This window comes from Eubalaena glacialis, chromosome 14 (assembly GCF_028564815.1).
Source record: "Eubalaena glacialis isolate mEubGla1 chromosome 14, mEubGla1.1.hap2.+ XY, whole genome shotgun sequence".
In the NCBI taxonomy this organism is placed as follows: domain Eukaryota; kingdom Metazoa; phylum Chordata; class Mammalia; order Artiodactyla; family Balaenidae; genus Eubalaena; species Eubalaena glacialis.
The window spans coordinates 92550084-92566804 of record NC_083729.1 but is presented as its reverse complement, the minus strand read 5'-3'; positions in this window follow the sequence as shown (position 1 = coordinate 92566804).

Sequence of the window (16721 nt, the reverse complement as noted above, 5' to 3'; positions counted from 1 at the left end):
AGGCATTATTAAAGGCACTTATCTGGGGGAGTGGGTTGTTATTCCGCTGCTATTTTGAGAAGAGTGAACAAAATATTGTATTTAGCTTTTCCCTGTATTTGAACACATGACGTGATCGGGGTGATTTGGTGACCGGGCAGTTTAGGACACTTTGCAGACTTTGGAGATGGAATTAGCAGGTTAGGGTGTTACTGTTGCCAGATCCAAAGCAAGAAATGGGGCTTCCCTGGTGGCGCAGTGGTTAAGAATCCACCTGCCAATGCAGGGGACACGGGTTCAAGCCCTGGTCCGGGAAGATCCCACATGCCGCAGAGCAACTGAGCCCGTGCGCCACAACTACTGAGCCCGTGAACCACAACTACTGAAGCCCACACGCCTAGAGCCCATGCTCCGCAACAAGAGAAGCCACCGCAGTGAGAGGCCTGCGGACCGCAACGAAGACCCAACGCAGCCAAAAATTAATTAATTAATTAATACATTAATTATTAAAAATTAAAAAAAAATTTTAAATCCTTAAAAAAATATATACTTTGTTAGCAACTTTCAAGTATAAAATATAGTATCGTTAACCGTAGTCACTAATGACCTCATTTTAACGTAATCGCCCCTTAGAGGCCTTATAACCAAATACAGTCACATTCTGAGGTGCTGGGGGCTAGGGCTTCCACATCTGAGTGTGACGGGGGATACAGTTCAGTCCACAGCACTGTCAGTGAGCATGTTCTTTATGCTCCTCGTACACACAGAAGCGGCAGCGGCCGTGCCCGGGGCAGAGGCTCGACGGACCAGCCGTGCTGGCACAGAGCGACCGCAGCGGCTGGAGTCCCAGCACCGGCGCATGGCTGGCTGGTCACGTCGCCTTCACGGCTGGTTTGACAGCTGTGTCCCTTCAGCACTGACCGTGGGGGTTCCCTTGTGTGCCAGGCAGTCCGAGGGTCACAAATTGTCGTCTGTGTGTCTGATCCACAGAGCTCAGGGGGTCTAGACGTCGGGCAGAGACTCCTGCTGCTTTTCGCTGTGCTGAGAAGCCCCTGGGCCTGCACCAGGGCGCTGGGCACTGGGCCCCGTAATCTTCCCCGCAGCCCCTTGTGGAGATGTCCCTGAAGCTCGGGATGTGCAGTACGCTGCCCGAGGCCAGGCTGCTCCAAACAGCGGGTCAGGATTGGACCCCAGGCCTTCTGTGTCCAAGTCCACACTTTCCTCTTAGAGCCTGGTACCATCGGGGAGAGGGCCTCCCAGGGACAGAAAGGACCAAGGGCACCCTGCTTGTGGGGTTGGATTTTGGGCACTTAGCCCTCCCCACCGAGGGGGAAGGGCCGAGAGAGCTCACCAGCCCATCTCCCAGCAGCTCTGGTTCCTTCTTCCTTCCTCGGACCAGCCCGTCTGCCCAGGGGCTCTGGTTCCTTCTTCCTTCCTCGGCCTCTGCCCTTTGCTGACCCCCTCTTCTTTACCCGCTGGGCCTGGAACTCACTCTGGGGTGGGGGCCAGTGGGGGGAGCAGCCTGGCTGAGGTGGGGAGACCACAGAGGGGACTGGTCGGGAGTCTGCAGTGCTCCGAATTCCCGCCCCTCGGTTGATGAACACACACGTGATGTCCATTACACCACAGAAAAGCTGGAAGAAAAGGAAAGTACGCGCCTGTCAACTGGGGATTTTCTCTCAGAAACTGTTGGGGTTTTGACATAGAGACTGTCACCGTTAATACAACGTGAGGCTAGCGCGAGTTACGGCAAAACCAGTAAGCGGAGGGGCTGCAAGGGACAACTGAGCAATCAAGTAAAAATAATTATAGAGACTTAACAGGAAGCACAGAATCGCTGCGTTTTGTCCTCTTCTGTATTCTGCAAGTCCCGGGGGGTTCACAGTAGGCGCTTCATGAAGAATAATGTGATCCATCCCTAGGAAGGCAGACTCTCCCCTCCCCACGGTGAACTGTCACCCCCTCACCTCAGATCGAAATTCTTCCTGAGTTTTCTATACAAGAGAAAGATAAGAACACCCCAAATTTTGACTTCCAGAGGAATGGTGAAATCAATTCTTTTCTCATACTTCAAAGATGATATATACTTGGTATCCAAGAAATTTTTCCAGCGTTAGTAAGATTGGAGGTTTGCAGGAAGAGCATCACCAGCAGGACCCTCAGATCATCAGCAAAGCATCACTACAGTTTTGACGCTCCCATGAAAATGTTTAGAAGGGATCCACACCTCTGAGTTGAGTTTATACAATCTTCCGTGTAATCTCGCCACGACAATGCACACAAACCTTAGACAAAACTCGGGCCAAAGGAAGCCGAGTTAGACATAACTTAATATTTTGTCTAGATATAATTTGATTGTGTTGGATGCAGGAGCCAGGCACAAAGTGGGGGAAATGGAAACTTACAAACAACCTTGTAATACCCGATTCTGATTCATTCTCAAAACAAAAACAAGTCACTAATGAAAGTCCTTGACTTCAGAAGACCTGAGTAGTAATGTGAGTCTGATCCAAATCTACAGAAATTGTACCAAGATGTAGCTATATTTTCTCCTGGGCTAAATCATCTTATTGGACAACTTAGGGGGAAAAGTATTTCTTTAATTTAAAATCATATAGTCCAACCCCCCCCCTCCCTAAACAGTCTGGTGGTTTTCCTGTATATTTTGGGCAGTTAATCTGATGGAATTTCTAACAAAATGTGTTGGGTTAAAATAGATGTGGCCTTAAGTCATTGTCTTCTTTCACTCGTTTTACTCCTGAGTCGGTTGATTGATCGGTTGGTTGGTAAATTCTAAGCAAATCTTCAAAAGTGAATGAAAACTCTGTGAAGCATTCTTTCAACAGACATTTAATCACACAATACTTTTCCTTAAGCAGTTTTCAGTTAATTATGTAGTGAAACAGAAAAAAATACATATATAAGGATGAAGGTACTCTTAGAAAAAGAGAGAGAATTAACTGCTTAGATGTATGATGATATAAAGAGATTAATGTTAATATTTTAAGTGTTATAATAATATTGTAGTGATTTTTTGAAGATCTTTATCTTTTAAAGATACAGTCTGAAATATTTATAAATGAAACGCTACCATGTCTAAAATATGCTCTGAAATTAAGGGTGGAAAGAGTGGGTGGGATAAAAATGAAAGCAGATCAGCCATGACTTGATAATTGCTGAAGCTGATGATGAACTTTTGCATATGTTTGAAATTTGCAATAACAAAAAGCATTTCTGAAAAACTTTCAGGACAATCCAAAAATGAAATTGAAAAAAAAAAAAAAACCTTTCATTTACAATAGCATCAAAGAGAATAACAGAAAGAATACTTAGAAATAAATTTTTAAAAAGAAGTACAAACTTATATGCTAAAAACTATGAAACAAATTAAGTTATGTTATCTAAATAATTGGGGAAAGATCCCGTGTTCTTGGATCCAAAGACTTGTTAAGATGGCAATATTCCTCAAACTGATTTACAGATTAAATGCAAGTCCTATCAGAATCTTGGCTGACTTCTTGTAGAATTGATAAACTGATTCTAAAATTCTTATGGAATGGCAATGGATCCAGAATAGCCAAAATAATCTTTTAAAAGAAGAACAAAGTAGGAGGACTCAACACTGCTCAATTTCAACACTTACTACAAAGCAAAGTGTTACCAACCTGGGTCCTTGACCCTTTAATCAATAGAAATTGAGGCCAGATGAGTAATGCAGGCCAGGCTTTACTGGGACTCGTGCTGCAGCACCAGGGAGAGAAAACAAGTAACAGGTGCCCTTACTTGCTCCCTGAGGGGGGTGGTGAGCTAGTTCCTTAAATGGGGTGAGGGTGGGAGAAGGATGGTGGTCATAGACACAGAGCAACTAGGTATCAAAATGAGAAACCCATAGAAAACATTTACAGCAAAACTAGGGGACAAGGTATCCCTGTGTGCCCCAAAATACAAACAGGTAGGAACAAGCCATCAGCATCATGGAACACGCCCGTGCTTGCAGCATCTGTGTAGGAGAACAGAAAGGGAAGCTGACAGAGCATGCAAACGGTTCCTCCTGGGAGATGATGGATGACTCCTGACTGGAATTGCTTTAAAGGTTTTGATTTAAAGGTCTAAAATTATTTGCAATTTTTTTTAGCAGAGATCCTAGGGAAAGAAGAGCCAGCGTACATTCCAGCTCTGCATAGCTTTGTATCACATTCGAAAGTGCCTCCGGGGAATTCCCTGGCCATCCACAGTGGTTAGGACTCCATGCTTTCACTACCGAGGGCCCGGGTTCAATCCGTGGTTGGGGAACTGGGATCCCACAAGCCACGCGGCGCGGCCAAAAAAAAAAAAAAAAAGTTAAGGTGCCTCCTCCTTCCCCTTGTCCTTTCAGTCATACTATGTCCTGTAATTTTTTTAAAAATTCCAACTCAAAACTCATCTCTTGAAGAATCCTTTTACGATCGGTCCTTCCAGGTTAATCCCTTCTCTAGGATGACTCAGGATGACCCCCTCCGGTTCTCAGATGCCTGGTTTCCATGAATTCATTTCCCCTTGTTGAGCTTTTGTGCTTTTTCCAGCTGAGCCTGTCCAAGGAGCTGAGGCTTTCCTGGAAGAGGCTGTTTTCTCTGCATCATCCCTCGGTGACCAGGGCAGACGAAGTAGGACGCAGCAGGAAGGTGATTCTGACGCCACTTCCTGCACGATCGTGGGCAAGTGGGGACCATTCCTCCGCCACTTTAAACAGTCCACCAACAGGTGTGCCATCTGATTGCTTATCAAAGTGCTCTATCTTGCTTTAAAACACTGAGGGGATCGCTAAAGAAAACCGCAGTATCGTTTCTACCTGATCCTGAGGAAAGTATTGAAAGTATTGCCCTATGCACAGTAAATTTCCCAACAGCTTTTCTTTTTAAAAAATTGTTTTTAATTTAAAAAGCAAAATTGTGTCTAGGTGAGCCGAAGTGATGTCCTGAAGCACGTTTTCAGCAGCCCAGTCCAAACACAATTGGCGTTTGGCTAAAGGAAAGAAGAGAGGCAGATATTGTGCAAATCCACTTGGCCAAGCATAGTTTACAAGGCTGTCCTCCCCGCCCCCCCACCCATAAAGGGTGATATATGATACTAATTTGCAATTTAGATACTGATTAAGCGGCTAGGTAATGCGCCATCTTTTCCAACATCTTTTCCAAACAGCTACAGAAATCTTTCCATTTCAAATAGGTTTCGCTTCTCCTCCTGGGAAAGGAAGAACCAAAGACGGGCTATTAACGTTTTTTTTGTGTGTTTTTGTTTTTGTTTGGCAGGCTTTTGAGTTTTCACTCTTAAAATCATCTGGTATCACTATGTAACCGTGTAGTTAGAGTGATTAACAATTAATTGGACTTCTAATAATGAACAGATTTATAGTAGATAAGGTGCCTATTTAAAAGGCAAGGCGTCTGCCTCTATCAGTTGCCTGATAATAACCATTGTCAAAAGCAGACTTTGTGAATCGTGATGTTGTGCATCGGACAGCTACTTTTTTCTTCGCTGATGGGGAGTTAATTACTCAACACACCCCAGAGAAATCAACCTCTTCAATGGCTAATGCAAACTTCACAAAATAACAAATTGAAAAGTAATTTGCCTGTATCACCCACTTCCCCGGAGTCAGTTGGTCGATAACTATTCATTGGGCATTCACACTCCAGCTGGCACGCACATTAACAACTGGAATTTATTACCTGCTCATCAGAAATCTGGCCCTAGCAGAGAGAGGGCGTTACCGGTCAGATATACGAATCACAGTTTATGCTTCCGTGAAGCAAAAGGATGCAGAGGGAGAGCCTTAAGGAGTACCGGAAGGCAGCTTCTTTCTCTCTCCTCCACTGCTCACCAACAATAGCTCAACGCACAGGTCCTTGTATTTTCTCCTTGCAGATCCTTCAAGTTCTACAGAAGCCTGGAATTAAGCACTTCAGAAATTACTAGTCCCAGCAGGGTGATCTACTTCTCAACCTGGTCTTAGCTGATTGCCAGTGAAACCCTCTGTTCAGATGCTCCGGGGCATGTCAGCCAGGTGGACCAGGGAGGTGCCGACCAGAAAAGCTGTCACATTGTAACAGGGAAGAACAAATCTGACCTCATGTTGGATCTGTTTCTTTTACTTTAACCTTTGTGTTCTATTACTTTTGCTAAGAGTTAAGAACTGTTGCCTGTAGCCTGAAATATACAGCATAGCCCATTCTCAAGGCTCTGACTTTAAAAAGCTACAACACTTTTCCATTCATAGAGAGATAAAAAGTTGCAGAACAGAGAATAACATTTGTCCTGCTGGAGGTTTACAGGAACATCCTGACCTGACTTACATGGACAGCTGCAAGAACAAAGGATTCCGACACCAAGAAGTCTGCAACAGCCAGCCACACCCCTCCCCTTTTAAAAGAAGCCTGAATTCTAACTCAGAGAAGATGGCTCTTTGGGACACTAGTCTACCATCTTCTCAGTCCGCTGGCTTTCTGAATAAAGTCATCATTCAATGCCCTAATAGCTTGTCTCTCGATGTATCAGCCTGTTGTGTGGTGAGCAGGATGAGGTTGGACTCAGTAACAAGCTGAGATCTACCATGACCTTCAAGGTCCTTGGCCCCTTTGTCTGCCTCTGCCCACACTCTCCAGGGACCCCGCTCGCCCATGAAAGCCAACCTCAGACACCAGCAGGGAATGAGGCAAGCGCCCCAGAACTCGCTCCTACATCCCCTGACACATGCTCACAGTCTGGCCCTCTCTGGCCCCTCCCGGCCCTGGCACCAGCTTCCCCACTTATCCCCTGTGGCTGGGACCATCCCCTGGATCCTTGTCTGGCTTGGCGGGGTGGTCCCAGCTGTGCTCTTGGGGCTCTCAGCCCTGCCCAATCCCTAGGGTTTTTGGTGCTACCTGTTGTCTTGAGTGAACAGATCGCTTCACAGCCCACGCTGACTCCCGGGAAACCCAGTCCCAGCCCCAGCTCCGTGTTCCTTCAATAATGGACTTGTAGGCATGGGGGAGGCGGGCTGCACCCCCTGAGTATGTTCTCAGTGTCGTCGCCTCCTCAGCAAGTTCCAAAGGTAAAACGGTGATTGTCCACTCCCTTGTGCACCAGTTAAGGCCACGGTGAGAAGAGACTGGAGGAAGACCATGAGTGCCAGTGTGGTCCTTGTGCGGTCAGATGGGGAGGGGCACACAGGGTCAGGGTTCCCCCAGGCCCCCGGCCTCGTGCCCCTGACCTCAGATCCAGGCCAGGTCTCTGCTTGGAGGGAAGGCCCTGCAGGGAACAGGCCCTGGGAACGAGAAGGCAGAAATCAAGAGGCCAAAACCCTCTTCTTTGCTTTGTGTTCTTGTTTTTTCCTCCGGTTCTTTCCCTGGACGTCTGCCGTGCAGGGGAGGCGCATCTCACAGGCCCCTGGCTTCACGCTGGTTTTGCAAGTCCCACCTCCTCCCCTCCTGATCTGCCAACAGTAACTAAGCATCGCTCACACGGTCAAAGACCACGGCTCCGGGGGCAGCCACTGTGACGCCCACCTGAAAAAGCAGGAGCTGGTGTTCCTTCTTTTCCTCAAAGACCAAGGTGTACCTGGGTCTGAGGAAGCAAGATTTCTATTCAAAACAAAGAAACATTTATTGCCACTGGCTAAGAACCAGGTCCTGTGCTCAACTGTTTTCATATTTACCCAGTATCTTTTGTTTATCCTGTAGGCAACTTGAGTATAGAAACTTTTAGGGATGTAAATGTAGATTTGATCAAATGTCTACTCGTAAAAGTTAACTTATTAATTTAGCTGTAATACATGTTATAAAACACATTCAATAATACATAAATTTAGAGATATCAATTTTTCCAGTCTTTCATTTCTTCAGTTCTATACAAACTCTTCCTGTGGTATTCGACATACCTGCCTCTATCACCACCGGAGTCAATTCTGAGCCTCTAAAACAATTTTCCAGAGCCCATAGCTTTCAGTTCTTGACTAAACTGAGATCTGGAAGTTTCTGAACAGTACATACACTGCCAGTGGAAAAATCAGCCCCATTCACAAATATCCGTTCTCATCATTAACTAAGATAGTTGCTTGTTTTTTAGTTCATCCTGTACGTGATCTCTGTAATTTGAATAATTACGCTATTCCTTTCTTAACTGATCTGTAAAAAGCCTGTGTGCAGTGACGTTTAGTAGCTGCAAGGGCAGGTCTTGCCTTCACACTAATATCAGTCTGCTGGGGGTCTCTTCTTTTTTCTTTAAATAAGTGATTCCTCAGGTGACCTCTACAAGCATCCCAAACTAGGATACTTTCAGGCCCTTTCAAGCTTAAATAATGTTCAAAATAAACTAACTGAGATTGCATCCCATTTTATGAATCTTTGTAGTGCCTTAAATATAAGGCGACTCCTGAGGAGTGAGCTTTAGGGAGGAAAAACTTTTGCCTTATATTGGGGAATATATGATATATTTTCTTGTTTGACAATCACAAGGACACAATGAAAGGTTATAGAAGTTAACAATTTTATATCAGCGTACCCTCCTCACCGCTAGGGATTTGATGGTTGTCTTGAAAACAAATGACTTGGGATAACATCTTATGTAATTGAGCATTTTAATACACCAGGCACTTTTCTAAGTGTTTTACGTGTATGAACTCATTTAACCTATAAAACAACTCTGTGCGGCAGGTACGACGATTGATCCCATTTAAAGAGGAAACTGAGGTACCAGGTAATTTGTCCAAAGTCCTTGATCTGAACCCAAGGAGTTGTCTGATTCCCTATCTTTTACTTATAAAAGGTTAGGAGGCTTCCCTGGTGGTGCAGTGGTTAAGAATCCGCCTGCCAGTTCAGGGGACACGGGTTCGAGCCCTGGTCTGGGAAGATCCCATATGCCGCGGAACAACTAAGCCCATGTGCCACAACTACTGAGCCTGCGCTCTAGAGCCCTCGAGCCACAACTACTGAGCCCATATGCCACAACTACTGAAGCACGCGCACCTACAGCCCGTGCTCCTCAACAAGAGAAGCCACCTTAATGAGAGGCCTGCGCACCGCAACGAAGAGTAGCCCCTGCTCCCCGCAACTAAAAAGAAAGCCCGCGCGCAGCAACGAAGACCCAACGTGGCCAAAAATAAATAAATAAATGGCCAGACAGCTGCATGAGAACATATATTGTATTCCTTCTAAAAAAAGTCTAGACTCTCAATGGTTGATTACATATTAGAGCTGCCTGGGCCGACCCCAGAGCAACTCAATTTAAATCTCTGGGTGGAGGGGTATTGTTTTAGAAATGTCCCAGGAGATGTGCTGCAAGTTGAAAACCTACATCGATTGTTCTCAAAAATCTAAATAAAAATCTGAATAACTCATTATCACCATCGTCATCATCATCAGTTTCCCTTTCAATTGAAGCAAGTATCAAATTACAGACCAAGCAATGGGGAAGCCATCAAAATAAAATAGAGACACCAGAAGGCAATCACACAGAGCTGGAGGTATTGTCTTTAGGAAGAAAAGGTACAGCCTCTTCTGTGCAGTAATATAATCGGGTGTCTCTAGGTTTATAACGTGTATAAGTCCCCTCCTTATAATACGCATTGGCATTTTACTTTTGAATTGTGGGGTCATTTTAACCCATACAAATGATGGTGCTTCTTATCTGCATTGATTCTACCACCCAACAAATTTGCTGAATGCCTGCGGTGACCAAGGCACCACGGAAAACAGAAAACAAGGAAGATGTGTCCCCGCCCTCAAGAATCTCAGTCTATTAGTAGAAAATATATGTGAACTTAATCATTACAATCGAGTTTCTATATATAAACACCATAAGAGATCTAGACATAAAATGCTAAGAAAATGCAAAGCATAAAGGGATGATTTCTAACCAGGGGATCATGAAAACTCTCATAAAAGAAGCAGAATTTGAGCTGGACGTTGTAGATAATGACGGATTTCCAAGGGCAAAGAAAAGAGCAGAGAATTAACTCAGAGCATCATGTCAGTCAACTCTGAGAGGACCCAGAGAACAGTGGTTCCGTTTGATGGGCGTTGGGTTAATGAAAGAAGTAGGTGGGAGAAAAGCAGATCAAGTGCACAGGGGTTGGGGGCCTGGTCTCTTTGCTCTCATATCCATTGCTAGCCATTCCCCTGCTCCGTTCAGTACCACACAGGGCACTGTGCATGCCGCCTGCATCTCCCAGCTCCTGGCCAGCTGGCCTCAAGCTGGGTTTGCCAGGAGACACAGCAGGAAGAGAGGCCGGGTGTGTGTGCACCCCTTTCTCAGCTCCAGCAGCAGCTGTTTCTCCCATGGCCCCAGCTCCCGCCGGACAGAGATGTAGTGCCTCACAGCATCTGCCAGAGACCCTGGTTTCTGGGCTCTGGTAACAGGGGCTCCTGACTTTGTCCTTTAGACAAGGAGGGTGTCTCAGTAAGCCGGGGCCGCTATAACAAAGTACCACCAACTGGGTGCTTATAAACAACAGACATTTATCTCTCCCAGTTCTGGAGCTGGAAGTCCAAGATCAGGGAGCCAGCACTGTTGGGTTCTGGTGAGGCCCTTCTTCCAGGCTGCAGGCTGCATCTTCTTACTGCATCCTCCCAAGGCAGAAAAAGAGAACTGGTTGTTTCAGCCCCTTATAAGGGCACTAATCCCATTCATGAGGGCTCCACCCTCATGACTTAATTACTTACCAAAGGCCTCACCTCCTAATACCATCACATTGGGGATTTAGGCTAAAACATATGAATTTTATGGGGACACAAGCATTCAGCCCATACAGGGGGGTGGGGAGCGATTTTTCACCCTTGCCAATCACTGGGGTGCCTCACCATCCCAGTCATCACCAGAATTATAAACTTTCTGTATTATCTTCCCCAGTATTTGCTGGGTCTAAAATATTTTGATAATGTATGTCAATTATTTCTCAGTAAAACTGGAAAAAATCCCTCCCCCCAATTTTTTTGAGTAGTTTCTGTTTTTCTGGTTGCGCCCTGATTGAATCAAATTATTATTTAGTGAGGAAAAAAACCCCAGGAGGCCTTTAAGAACAAGAGGAATGGAACAGAGTTGGGTTTTGAGGTAAGACTGTCAGTAGAGACCTAATGCTGAATCCGAAACCTCTTCCCACCTTCTTGTCTGACTTCTCTGTAGCATCCGGTGTTACTGACCATTTTCCATCTTCCTACTCACTCTGCTCTTGGTTCCAGCAATTCCACTCTCTGCTTTCTCTACTCTTTCCTTTCCAGAGTCCTGTCTTTAGTCCTTCTTTATTCTCGCTCGAGTCTGTCTCCCTGGGCAAAATAATATGCATCCATAGCATTGCCATCATTAAATTCAGCCAAATACCAAACCTGTGTTTTCATCTCTGGCAGCTCTTCTGAGCTCCAGATTCTAACTCTTATCACCCACTGGACATCTTCCACTGGGTGCATGTCTCAAACTCAATGTGTCCAAAATCAAATTTGTCCCTTCTTCCCACAGAACCTGTTTTTCCTTCTTTGCCAGTCTTGGTGTCAGTCTGTGAGTAGGAAACTCAGCATTTGTATGTTGGGAATGTCTTCATTCGTCCCTCTGAATGACAGCTCAGCTAGGTATAGAAGTCAAGGTTGACCATTATTTTTCCTTAGTACTTTGAAATTGTCCCATTTTCTTTTGACTTCTAGTTTTTATAGTTGAGATGTTTACTCTTAACCTAATTGTTATTCTTTTAAACTTGCTATGTCTTTTACCTTTTGTAGCATCTAGGAGTTTCTCTTTGGAATTGATGTTTCACAGGTTCTTTAGTAGGTGTGTCTTAGTATGGATTTTTTTTTTTTTTTTTGGTTTTGGTTTTGTTTACATATGAGTACTCATTATTTTTTTCTATTCTGAAGAATTATGAGACATGATTTCTTTAAGCACTACTTCCACCCATTTCTCTCTATTCTCTCTGGAAGGTCTGATAAACACTGCTAAAAGTGTCATTTGAGCTCAAATATATATATATGCACTGCAAATTCACATGAGAACAGAGATATCATTTCTCATTTCTTATTTTAACTTTTGATAGCATGAGAAGTGTACAAAGCAGCTTGATGTTATGTGTGATTGAAACATTATTGGTTATTGGAATGGCTTTACCACGGTTGGTTTGGCATGTAAGTGTTGTTTTGCCTTCTAATTTTAGGATGAATTCATTAATAAACATAATCAAGTCTACAGCAGAAGTTAATTTTCTGCTGATATTCAATGTTTGATAATAGGGATTAAGTGTAGGTTTTTTTGTTCAGAAATTCAATCTCAGCCCTGGGCTCAAAACATTGCAGTAAAACTTTACCACTGCCAAGCCACTGAACTGCTGTTCAGTAGGGCCGTTCAGGATATTCAGCTTCTATTTCAGACAAAAATTCATGAAACCGATCATGCTTAAGCTCAATAGAGTGATTGAAGTCCTCTGTTGACACCATTGCTTCAATAGCACATATATGGTCAAAAATTTTCCACCAAATACCTACTAATGAATAATACAGTGAGTAACCATAGGCTTTAAACACTTTACATTTTCACAAGCTTTTTAAATTTGTCCAACTAAGCTGTTTTTCTGCTCCACACGTTTACACCACCATCAGATGTAACACATCTTAACAGATTCCCTTTTGGGTTACACTGAGTCAGTGTTTTCTCAACTTCTTTGGAAATATTCTCACCCCTGGCTCTTCCACGCAGATGATTCACAGAAGCCGATTCTTCATTTACCCCAAACTCACCATTGACTTTCCAAATAAACGACAGCTGAGCCGTACCAGGAACATTTGTGGATTCCTCAAGAGCAAAAGAAAACCACTTGAAATCATTTGTCTTTTTGACAAACTGACCACTGATTCGCCAGCTCTGTGGGGAATCATTTCTCACCAACAGGTGAATAGCTTTAAATATGTTTATTTTCTCTGGACACATTTCTTTAGCTGCTGCAATAACATATGATTTAATTAACTCATCCTTGGTAAATAGTTGTCCTTGCTTAGCTAACCAATGAGCTATTAGGAAACTTACTTGGCAGCCTTACTGCATATTTGTGCAGAAATTCTGCTTGATGAGACATTTTGTTTTACATGTTCTAATTCTTCTGCCCCTTGCTTTCCTGTGGATTGGGAATATTGATTTTTTTAACCCTTTCAAATGTGAAACCGTTCTCCACTTGTAGGCCACACAAAAGCACATCAGCAGGCTGCCGCTGGTTGAGCCTGTCCTGTAATCCTGGAACTGCTGGGACCACATGACCCACCTTCAGGGGGAGTTCTGTTCAGCACAAGAGAGAATTAGAACGTGTGTGTGTGTGTGTGTGCACACGCGTGCGTGCGTATCAGAGACAGTTAGTGAGGCCCCAGTTTTATTGTCCTCCCTTTGATTTTGTGAACCGTTCCAGCATCCTTCTCTTGGGGACAGACTGGGTTGATTTTCATCATTTGCCACATAACTTTCCTAACAATAAACTGCGTTGATCAATTGCCAGCATCCTCAGATGGGGTGAAAACCTCTGTTTCTCAAATGCTGAGAGAGGCATGTCTTTAGTGACACTGCCCGGAGGGCTCCCTAATCTGATGGGGTGACCAGAGTCTACATCACGTTTCTCTTGGCGACTGACTTTTTTGGGGCACCGACGACTAAGTCACAACCTGTACTTTTGTGACGGTCCTTATAAAGTGACATAACACATTTTAAAATCAGAACTCCCCTTTTCTTCACTAGTGAAGGCAATTGTCGGCAGGCCTTCACATAACATTTTCTGTATGATATTCCTGTCTCTGAAAATGCAAAACATTGAGAGACAATTATCAGAAAAGCTCAAAGAGTTAACAAATCCAGATGTGAAGGAATGTATTGAAATCAACCAATAATGTTAATGGCTAGTTACGGATACTCTCAATATAGCATCAATCTAAAAGTTTTGAAAAAGCACACGTTTTGCCAGTGCCTATTTATTGGTGTAACAGCCATTCTGAGATAAAACAGGCACTGTTCTATTTTACATATATTATCCCGAATTCTGACAGCAATGCTGAAAGGTGTGTGTTATTCAAGCCATTGTACAGACGGAGGCTCAAGGAGGTGAAGTAATACATCCAGAGTCTCATCGGTGGTGAGGCCAGAACTGGAACCCGGGGTCATCTGACCTCCAGTCCTAAATACGGTATCAGGCCCTTCCCGCCACGCCCGCAGTGTGGCTATGGCCGTCCTTGGCCTGGGGGTGCCGAGGTCTCTGCTATATAAAACACGCTTACATGCCGGGTCTCATCTCCCTCCTCAGCAGAAGAGGACAGAGGAGTATGGAGATCAGAAAAATCCTGGGTGTTACCGCTGCCATCGTGTAGTCACGCTTCACACTTGTGACTTACTGTATTTTGGGACATAAGTCACAATAATATGCCTGTCTCTTATTTTCAAAAAAAAAAAAGATGCTGTGGTAAGGATGGCAGGAGGGTCTGATGCTGAACCTCCATGAAAGGGACCACAAATTAATTAGACACACACAGACCTTTACACTCTGTGAAGCTTCATAAACATTATTAAGCCAATTAAATCAAACTTCTAAGAAGCAGCCCACACAAATTGTGTACGGGGTGCTGTCGTCTTATGGTCTGTTATACAAGGCCCTTGTATCTTTATAGTTATAACATTGCTTTCATTTCCGCAAATCAAAAATAAATGACCACCTCCACTTGATAAAATAATTCAGAAAAATTTCCCTTGGGAGATTTTGACAGACACCTTTGAAAAGACTTTGGTGGATATTTTAATGTTACTTTATTACTTTTTTCCCCCGATATTTAGCAGCTTTATTGAGGTATAATTGACATACAATAAACTGCATATATTTAAAGAAGACAATGTGAGAGATATATACACATACACATGAAATCATCACCACAGTCAAAATAAGGAACATATCTGTGGCCCCCAAAACTTTTCTCTGATCACTCCCTTCTGCCTGCCACGAAATGTCTCATACCCACTCCTCCACAACCAAGGACCTGCCAGGTAACCTCACGGATAAATCTCAAAAGAACTATGCTAAATAAAGCCAGACAAAGCAGGGAATATACCATATGACATCATTTTATATAAAATTCTAGGAAATGCAAGCGAGTGACTTTATTACTTTTTACTGTAAGCGTACATTCAATGAAGCAGGAGAGAATACCAAATCAGAAGATTAACGTTTCTGTTACATAGTTACAAGTTGAAGAAGTTCGACCACTTATGACTTTAGAGTGAGGATGGAAAGTAGGAGTGATCCTCTTTTTTTATGGTAAAATATAACACGAAATTTACCATTTTAAGCATTTTTAAGTAGATCATTCAGTGGCATTAAGTACATTTGTACTGTTAAACAACTATCACCACCATCCATCTCCAGAACTTTCCATCTTCCTTCATGAGCCTGTCCCCCGTAAATGATAATTCCTCATTCCTCTCTGCCGCAGCTTCTGGCACCCACCCTTCTACTTTCTGTCTCTATGAATTTGTCTATTCTAGGTTCCTCATATCAATGGAATTCTACAGTATTTGTCCTTTGGTGTCTGGCTTATTTCACTCAGCATAATGTCCTCAAGATTCATCCATGTTGTAGCTTTTGTCAGAATTTCCTTCCTTTTTATGGCTGAATAATATTCCATCGTATGGAGAGACCACATTGTGTTTACCCACTCAGGTAGTGTTATTTTACTTTAATTTCGTTTAGAAATTCACCCAGGGATATCTCTTTTGAATGTTTTTTTCTCCAACAAAGATCTCCCTTAAGCACATCGAGCCTTCATTCGGGACCAGCCTCTTCTGGGATGTGAAGGAAGAAAGGCAATGGCTTTCCTGAGCTGCTGTGTCCTCGTGCTTCACCTTGAACCTGTATGTTACACCAGGCTCACTATCTTTAAAATGAATAAACTGATGTCTACTTGCTCTGAATCTTCTGCCTGTCTTTCTCCCCACTTCATGTCTTATTCTTCTAAAATGCCCTAGTTTTGCCCCATTAACATTTGAAAATTCCCCCTTCCTGGCCTTGAGTTCTGCACATGACCTCCTGATGGAGATTTGCTACCATCCCAAGATCTCTGCTTTCCCCTTATGTTGGTAATTTAAAAGCAATCATAAAGCCATAGCTGAGGAGTACAGTAAAGTAACTGATTGTTTCCATGTTGCCCTTCAAAATGATCACCTTCTCAAATGTCCATGGGCTTCTCTTCACACCTACTTTGCCAGTAACATCGCTCTGCAGTCACGGCATACTTTCACAGCCGTATCACCTCTGCCCCTTACTTCAGTCACATCCCAACTTCCCTGCCACTGCCTGGACTTGGGGTCCTGACAGCAAAGTGGAAGTGGAGGACGTGGGATGTAGACCATTTTATGTAAGTATTTTCATGCATCAGCTGCATGCCTGCTTGCAGAGCCTTAGTAGGCAATAATTGGTTATACACCAGAAAACCCAATTAGAGCAAGTCCAGTTGTTATAACTCCATGGTCCCAGATGCATACAGAGAAGCTGTTTTCTTGCTGTCTTCTCCACTACCTTCTCACTGCATCATTACATCCAACACCTTAGTCCTGGCCATGTATGCCATGTACAGTTGTGCAGGTTGTGCACTGATTAAAAGCACAATATCATAGAGAACATAAATTTATATATTTACTCTGATAACCTCCTTATAGATGGAAGTCAGGGGTATTAAGGAAGGGGAGCCTTTTTTTGCTTCCAACCGAAATGCCATGTGGCCTAACTC